Consider the following 9423-nt stretch of genomic DNA (forward strand, 5'->3'; position numbering starts at 1 on the left):
CGTGAATTGGGCATTGTCATAGTGAGGCAGGACGCAGTCCCCAGGCAGGGAAGGAAACACTCGTTCCCACTGCTGACCTTCATTCCTAGCTCAGAACGTTGTTCTTTTGGATTCTGAGCTTTTTTTCAGATAATTGTGTCGGGTTACACAAGGTTTTGAGATACGAAGGCTCAAAGAAAATTCTACCAGGAGCAGGTTGAAAGGGCCCAGCACACAATTTGTTTGAAAATATAGGAGGTAAAGATTCAGGTGTTTCAGCCACGCACAGTTCCAGAATAAAGTAAGCAAGAGCAGCCAACAGTTTAGCATGCATGCACCATTCCCCATAGACATAAGCAAGCAGAGAGATGGATTTCAGACTGAAAGGAAATCTCCTCCCCTGGAGCCCTGTAGGGCCAGTGGAGGTCAGCTGCAGAGCGAGCAGCAGAAAAGGCCTGGCACAAGCTGGAAAATCTCAGCACACCAGGATCCATCTCTTCCCCCCCCCCCCCTCTCCCTTCCCCTCTCCCCCCCCTCCCCCTCCTCCACCACGTCTGCTTTCTTTTCTACATCTTAGGTCACACACACACACACACACACACACACACACACACACACACACACACACGGTACACACAAGCCTTTAGTTTTCCAAGAAACCTAAAATAAAAACTGAATTATGGGCAGCCAAAGCCTTAAAACTGTTGGTTCCTAGGACTCTGTGGGCACATTTTTCACACACCATGATTTTTATTTAATTTGCCTGCTAGGAGCAGCCCTCCAGCAGTTCTGTTGTGTAAGGGGCTGGTTCCAAACACCTTGTCCCCAACTAAAGACACAGAGTAAATTTTATCTAGCGCTGTGGAGAGTTCTGGAAGGATGACATTGTGTTCCAAGCCTCACTAGCTATAGTCAATGGGAGGAGGGATGCCAGACTCACACTGAGGACACTAAGAGACTATTTTAAATACTAGATGCTGGAACTTCTGGCTTAAAGCACAGAACAGTCATAAAACCTCTTAACAAGGAAGAATTAATGGGTGCAAAATGTCTTGAATGTAGCAAATAAAAAACGAACCAAAACAAAGAAGTACCCCTCCCCTCCCCCCAATCCACAAGGCATATGGGAAGGGATAATGCATTACGTTGAAAGGATGGTGATGCCGGAAGTGTGTGCCTTTTCCTTGCCTTCCAGTGCTGGGCACTCAGCAAGCGCCTCATGCATGCCAGGCAAGTGGTTGCCGCTGAGCTACATCTCTAGTCAAAGAAAACCAACTTTTATATAAAAATGATTCAATGAGTGCTTATTAACTCTATAAAAGGTGATTTCCTGGTTCCTCTTAAGATTATATAAAAGCTTCCCAGTTTTACTTTATAGTAGGCTTCACATAAAAGTAACAGCATCACAGGCAGCGGCGGCACACCCCTTAATCCCAGCATTCGAGAGGCAGAGGCAGATGGATTTTTGAGTTCGAGACCAGCCTGATCTACAGAGTGAGTTCCAGGACAGCCTGATTTACAGAGTGTTGAGGACAATAGACCATATGGCCAATGTTTAGCCATCTTGTCAGAGCCTGCACCTTTAAGTTTCTGTTTTTCCCAGAGGTTGCCTTTCACCAGAAACTAGCTGACCCTGTATGGTTCAGCAGTTAGACCAGACAAAGATAGAGCAAGATATTCTGTGGGGCAGGACGTCATGACCGTGCCTCGAATTCCCTGTGTTTTTGGATAGTCTGCAGCTGGGTTGCTAGAGCAATATGCTTCCCTGCCTTCTACCTTATAAAAGCTGCTGCCTGAATAATAAAATTTGAGAGCTTGATCAATATTTCAGACTTGCTCTTCTTCTTTGTGTCTTGTGTTTTATTTTCATACAGGTGGATCTCCTCCCGAGCTTTAGTCAAACCCCCACGGGTCGGGGGACACCCAGGGCTACACAGAGAAACTCTGCCTTGACAAAACAAAACCCACCATCTTTCTCTCCTCCCTCCTTTTCTTCCCTTTTTTCTAATGTAAACATTTATTGTTTATTTGTTTGAGACAGGGTCTTGATATGTAGCCCAAGATGACTTCAAAGCTACTGTCCATTTGCTTTACTGTCTTCCTACACACCTTCTGAATGTTGAGATGATAGGCGTGTGCCACCATACCCAGCTTAGCATGCATTTCCTGTGTGCTTACTGTGTACTGTCACCTGTTAGGGGAGCAGCTGTGTACTGTCACCTGTTAGGGAGCAGCTGTTCACCTGTTAGGAGAGCAGCTGTGTACTGTCACCTGTTGGAGGAGCAGCTGTGTACTGTCACCTGTTGGAGGAGCAGCTGTGTACTGTCACCTGTTAGGGAGCAGCTGTGTATTGGCACCTGTTAGGGGAGCAGCTGTATAGCTGTGTACTGTCACCTGTTAGGGGAGCAGCTGTGAGCAAGAGGAAGGTGATCCCTTCCTGTGATATGGCTGGAGGAACAAGCCAGAATCAGATCACTACAGAGTAGCAGAGCTATTGATAGAAGGAACTAGAAAGCAGAGTCCCATAGTGCTCTGGGATTGAGGCCCTCTTCTGCTTTGAGGCTAGGAGAAAGATTTTCTAGAGGAAGTGATGTTACCACAAGTTCAGGTTCTGCTGGCTAAGGCCCAGGTAGGATGAGCTCCCCTACCCAGGAGGCTCCTCTGGCAGTTCTTAGAGCCAGGAGAGCCTGCCTGGGGTGGAGGGAAGCCATCTTTCCAAGACAGGAAGGGCAAACAGTAAAGCACAGAGGTCAGCTGCAGTCAGCAGGCAGGAAAGGTCTTGGAGACTGATGGCTTCAATTCCAATTCCACAGTTAATGGAAGCGCAGCTTCTTTGGGAGAAGAAAGAATCAAAGATTGTAAGCAAAAATAGTCTGCTTTTCTGCTTTTACCTTTCTTCTTTTCTTTCTTTCTTTCTTTCTCCTCCTCTTTCTTCTTCTTCTTCCTCCTCCTCCTCCTCCTTCTTCTTCTTCTTCTTTTCTCTCTCTCTCTCTCTCTCTCTCTCTCCCCACCCCCGTGTTGTATCATGTATGTGTGGAGATGAGTGTGCATGTGGAACCTATAGATTATCTTTTTTGTTTTTGTTTTGTTTTGTTTTTGAGACAGAGTTTCTCTTGCTGTCCTGGCCTTGCTTTGCAGACCAGGCTGGCCTTGAACTCACAGAGATCCACCTGCCTCTGCCTCCCCAGTGCTGGGATTAAAGGCTTGTGCCACTGTTCCTGGCCCTTTTTCTTTCTTTCTTTCTTTTTTAATTAAAAAATATTGTCATGCCAACCAGTGGTAGCACACCCCTTTACTTCCAGCACTTGGGAGGCAAAGGCAAGCAGTTTTCTGTGAGTTAGAGGTCAGCCTGGTCTCCAAAGCAAGTCCAAGGCTACACAGAGAACACAGAGAAACGCTGTCTGGAAAAACAAAAAACCAAAAGCAAACCAAACCAAACCAAAGAAACAAAACAAACAAACAAACAAACGCCCCACACCCCAAAAACAAATAAACAAAAAACAAATAAGAAAAGAAAGAAAAGAAAAGAGAGAAAGAAAAATTGTCTGAAGTAGTGGCGCACACCTTTGAGCCCAGAAGTAGGGAGGCAGAGGCAGGTGGATTTCTGAGTTCGAGGCCAGCCTGGTCTACAGGCCTGCTGGGGCTACATAGATCCTGTCTCAAAAATTAAAAAAAAAAAAATTTGTTGATGTGTGTATGATGCGAGGAGGGACATATGTGCCACAGAGTATGTGTGGACCCATGGAGCTCAGAGGGCATCCTTATGGACTCCGCTCCCTGCTATCTTTACGTGGGTTCTGGGGGGTTAAACTCAGGTCCTCAAGGGTTTAATCTAAGCCATCTTGTCAGCCCGGTTATTATTTTTGAGACAGGGAGAGTCTCTCGTGAATCTGAAGCTTGTTGGTTCCCTTAGACTGACTGGCCAGCAAGCTCCGAGGATTCTCCTGACTGTCTCTCCAGCGTTGGGATTATCCTCCCAGCCTTTGTATGGATGCTGAGGATGGAACTCACTTGCTATCTCCCTGGCTCCCCCTCGTCCTTCCTAAGGGCTCCACAGACTGTGAGGAGATGGAGTGGGGATGGGTTCCCAGGGGAAGCAGGAAGGCCAGTTAGTAAGCAGCTGTGCTCCTCAGGGAGGAGATGCTAGCGGCCAGGTGGATAAGCGGAACGGATGGGCTTACTCTCCGAGATCCACTGGGGAGGGGACCGTGACCTGGAGAAAGCAGTTCTAGATAGGAGGAACGCTGTCTGGCCACCTCCTACCCCAGGATAACTCGATAATTAAATGTAATTGTGATCATTGATGAAATGAACAGTGATAAGTCCTAGAAGAATGAAAAGGAGGGTCTGGATGGTACACCCCGATGACTGACCACAACCCCTCAGACACTTGCTGCACGACTACCTTTCAGGTCTCACCACAGCTATTAGGAGCCCCATTTCACACCACAGCAAACTGGGATTTGGGAAGCTGTGTCACCAGCTGGTGACTGGTGGAGCTGCTGTCCATCCTGCCCTGAGACACACAGGAGTCCAGTCCCAAGAAGCCTGTGAGCACACGGCCCTGACTGAGACCCCCTCCGCTGACTCAGGGTAGAAGGAAGTCACTCTGTCTCCATCGGGTGTCCTTTCGCAGTTCCCAGGAGCACGGGTAGGCAGCTCGCGGTCCCCTCATTGTGTGTGTTCCAGGCTTTAAAACAGTTTGGACACACAGTTGGCCTTTTCCTCCACGGCTAGGACTTTTCTGTGATGGGAAGACCTCCTGCCTTATGCGTTAGAGGCAACACGACATGACTCAGCTGGGAGACTTCTGACCCAGAAAGGACACAGGCCACCTGTTTTCACAGAAAATGGCCCCAGGGAGTAGGGAGAGGGAAGGTAGGATACCATTCCTAGGAACCTATTAGAAAAGGCACGAGGGTGAAGGCAGCGCTGCTGGCTCCAGGGGAACTTCTCATAACAGAGGACAAGAACGGGCTCCCACGCCAGGGCGGTGGCCAGAGGCTGCCTGAGCAGGGCCTCGGCAGTCATGCTTTAGTGTTCCCACTGATCCCAAAGGCAGAGGGAGGATTTTGGTGTTTTGGGTTTTTTGTTTGTTTGTTTTGTTTTTGAGACATGGTCTCCTGATGTAGCCCAGCTTTAATCCCCACCCCCATGTAGAAGTCAGAGGACTACTTGCAGAAATTGAAAATTGAATTGGTTTGCCTGGGGATTGAACTCATGTCATCAGGCTTGGCAGCAAGCAGTTTACCTGCTGAGCCACCTCACCAGGACAGGATGCTGTTTTCTTTCTTTCTTTCTTTCTTTCTTTCTTTCTTTCTTTCTTTCTTTCTTTCTGTCTTTTTTATTTATTTGTTTGTTTGTTTGTTTGTTTGTTTGAGACAGGGTTTCTCTGTGTAGCCTTAACTATCCTGGACTTGCTTTGTAGACCAGGCTGGCCTCGAACTCACAGCGATCCACCAGCCTCTGCCTCCCAAGTGCTGGGATTAAAGGCATGTACCACCACCGCCTGGCAGGACGCTATTTTCACTGCAGGAAGAATTCTCTCTGGCCTTTCTCAGACAATGAAGTCTTCGTGACCAGACTGAGATCTGAGGCTAAGGACAACTCAGAAAGAACATTGTGGAACCATTAGTGCCTTTAGAAAGCAGATTTGGATGGGTGCAAATCTCTGAGAGTCCCATTTATGGGGACACAGGGGAATCCGAGTTATTACTTGGGCTTTTGTTTTAAACAAAAACATCTGTCAGTTATATAAAAACATATAATTGGCTGTATATATGTGTGCTTACCCTTATTTGAAACTCACTTTATTTGTTTCCTATTGCTGCCATGACAAATTACCACAAATTTAGTGGCTTACTACCACACGAATTTATTATCCTGAAATTCTGGAGATTAGAATGGTTTTCACCAGGCAAGGTGACAGCAGGCTGGTTACCCTGGAGGCTGTAGAGGTGAATCTGCTTCCTTGTCTTTTTTGGTTTCTAGAACCCTCTTTTCTTGACTCAAGACTCCTCTTTCTTTCTTTTTGTTTTTGTTTTTTGAGACAGGGTTTCTCTGCATAGCCTTGGCTGTCCTGGACTCACTGTGTAGACCAGGCTGGCCTCGAACTCACAGAGATCCACCTGCCTCTGCCTCCCCAAGTACCGGGATTACAGGAGTGGGCCACCGTGCATGGCCGCCATTAAGCCCCTTTCTATAAACCACCTTTAGTTGTGATGTGTGAACACAACGAAAAAAGAACCTATGCCAATGCTGAGAGTGTTGCTGGAGAGAACCTGAGCATAGCTTCTGTGGAAGAATATGGAAGACTTTGAAACAGTGAACTAGAAAAGCCGTTTAATGATTGAAGACTGACTTAACACGCTGTCCTAGCAAGAGCCTGGAAGCCCGTCCAGCTGAGAACAAATGGACTGTAGAGGCCTCAGGTCTCAAAGTGAAGCAATGACTTGAACAGCAACTGGCCCGAAAGCCATTCCTATGATAGTTTAACAAAGAATCTAGCTGCCTTCTACCTTTGCCCTAAGAACTTGGCTGAGGCTAAACTCAAAAGCGGTTGGTTAATTTCTTTAGTAGATAAATTTCAAGACTGAATAAGGTTGAGTGTGCAGTATGACTATTATTGTCGATGCTTACGTAGGTCTGCAATGAAAAAGAATAATTGGGTAGAAAAACAAAACAAAACAAGAAATGTACAGTTTAGAGAGAAAAGAGCCCCAGTAAACTTAATGTTACAGCCAATGTGTTTGCTGAAAGAGAGAGACTGTAATTGCTAAGGCCAGCTATGTTTTTGCTCCTAGAAATAAGCTGCCAAGGAAAGTTGCTGCTAATGTGTTCAAGGGGCGCAGGACCATTCTGGTTTTAAAGGCATGAAGGACATAATTTTTATTTTTATTTTTTTTAGGTGTTTTGAGACAAGGAGGTTTCTCTATGTTATCTTGGCCGTCCTGAACTCGCTTTGTAGACCAGGCTGGCCTCAAACTCACAGTGATCTGCCTGCCTCTGCCTCCCAAGCACAATTCCTTCTCTGCAATTTCAGAGAGCCGCTGAGGCCAGGCAGCGTGTGGCAGAGAGAGTCCCCATGTAAAGGCCTTGAAAGAGGAAAGAGGGACCGGACAAGCCATTACCTGAGGCTGTGAAAGTCAAGCCTGGATTGTGTCAAGAGGTTGGAGATGCCCGAGCTGTGAGATACCTACCAAGGAAACCCATAGGTAGGTAGAGGAACCAGCCCAGGAGAGATGTGTCTTGCAAGCTGCAAAGCTTGAGGGGCAGCTATCTATGCCCTCTGATACCAGACAAGGAGTTATGAGATTTGATATTCCCACTGCTGGGTTCCAGTCTTGCTTTGGTCCAGCATTTCTTCACTATGTCCCCACTTCTCCCCTTTGAGATGATGTGTACTCTGTGCTAGCATACGTTGCAGTATGTACTTTACTTGTTTTTATTTTACAGAAGGGTTACAGTGAAGAGATCGCCTTGAAGGTTGGGTGTGGTGGCACACGCTCTTAATTCCAGTACTTGGGAGGCAGAGGCAGAGGCAGAGGCAGGTGGATCTCTGTAAGTTTGAAACCGGTCTGGCCTAAATAATGAGTTTCAGGCCAGCTAGGAAAAAGTAGTCTCAAAAACAAAAACAAATAAAACACGAACAAACAGAACAAACAAACAAACAAAAGCATTGCCTGAATCTCAGAAGAGATTCTGGACTTTAAACAGTGTTGAGACTGCAGAAGACTATGGGGACTTTAGAAGCATTTTGCATTGTAATAAGGCTGCTGGCCCAGCTGATGGCGCTGTTTGGGGGAAGGTTAGGGGGTACAGCCTTGCTGAAAGAAGCACTGGGATCTGGCTTTGCGAGGTCATAATGTCACTGTCCTTCCAGTTTGCCCTTTTGCTTCCTGCTTGCAGTAAAAGGTGTGATCTTTAGGTTTTCCTGCTCCTGCTGCTGTGCCTGTTGCTTGCCACCGAGCTTCCCTGACATGGCAGATTTGTCCCTTGGCAACCGTAAGTCTAAATAAGAGCTTCCGTAATCTGCCTTTGGCCGCGTGCTTTAGCACAGCAACAGAAAGTAACTAAAATATAAGTGAAGATGCCTACGTAGAGATGCGCCATTGAGGTGGATGGCGGGTGCTTCCCAGAAAGATCAGGCTTTTTAGCAAAAACTAAGAGTGACTATCCGGATCTGTTGCGTGTAGGACACACTTTAGCTGTGCAGGAGATGTACTCCAGAGGCAGGAGAGTCTGGGGTCTAGAAGGCTGTGACTCTTGAGTCTCTTTCCTTGCTGGGGACAGCCATTGTCCCATCCTCCACCTTCATTTCTCTCTTTGACCCTGGACCCTCCATTTCCAGGTAATGACCTAGGAGTCATATGTGTCTCTGAAGCCCGAGTACCATTGATACGATCTTCAAATTTGAGAAAGAATTTCAATTATAGAGAGGTTGACTTGCGAAAGGGCCCAAATTGGCACATGACAGAGCAGAGTTATGTCACATTTATTGCATGCATGTGACTACACATTTTTCGTGATAGATATGCTTTCTGTCCCTCTGTGCCCAGTCTGAGAGGAAGTCACCCCATCTAAACCATTTTAGGGTTTTGGAGGCTGTCCTGGAACTCGAGATATAGACCAGGCTGGCCTCAAACTCACAGAGATCTGCCCGCCTCCACCTTCCAGTGCTGGGAGTGATACATGTGTCACCCCACTCAGCAGGGAGAGAGAATTTCTAAGGAATACAATGTAACGAGGGCCTTCAAAGGGAAGAGAGACTAAAGGTTCTGTCCCTTGGCAGTTCCAGAAGGAGCCCCCACAGTCCCAACTTGAAAATCTTTGTGGCCTGGAGCACTAGCTATGGTGTCAGCAGCAGAGAGGAGTCCTGACAGGAGAGTGGGGATCTGTGTGTCTCCAAATCCTTTGGAGAAATCTGGGAAAGGAGCCGTTACTAGGAGGAGACCTATATTGACTTGCTGAAGGTGGGAGCTCCCAAAAGGAATTGTGCTTGGTTTAAGGGCAATAAAGAAATTAGATATTTTGGGGCTCAGTGGTCAACAGTGTGGACTTATTTGTAGAGTGGAGTTTGGTTTTCAGCACCCATGTCTGGGGGTTCTCAACCACCTGTAACTCCAGCTCCAAATGGATCTGACCTCTTTGGTCTCCTGGAGCACAGACACAATCACATATAATCGATAATAATAATAATTGCATTCTTTGAGACAGAATCTAACTATGTAGTCCTAACTGGCTTGAAACTCACTATGTAGACTAGGCTAGCCTCAAATTCACAGAGATCCTCTTGTTTTTGCCTCATGAGTACTGGGCATCAAAGCCATGAACCACCTTTCCTGGCCCCCAAATGAGTCTTGTTATTTATTTATTTTATGTACATTTTTGTTTTGCCTGCATGTATGTCTGTGTGAGGGTGTCAAATTTTGGAGTTAAGGGCTG

This window comes from Acomys minous (genome assembly GCF_964271855.1).
Source record: "Acomys minous genome assembly, chromosome: 14".
In the NCBI taxonomy this organism is placed as follows: Eukaryota; Metazoa; Chordata; class Mammalia; order Rodentia; family Muridae; genus Acomys; species Acomys minous.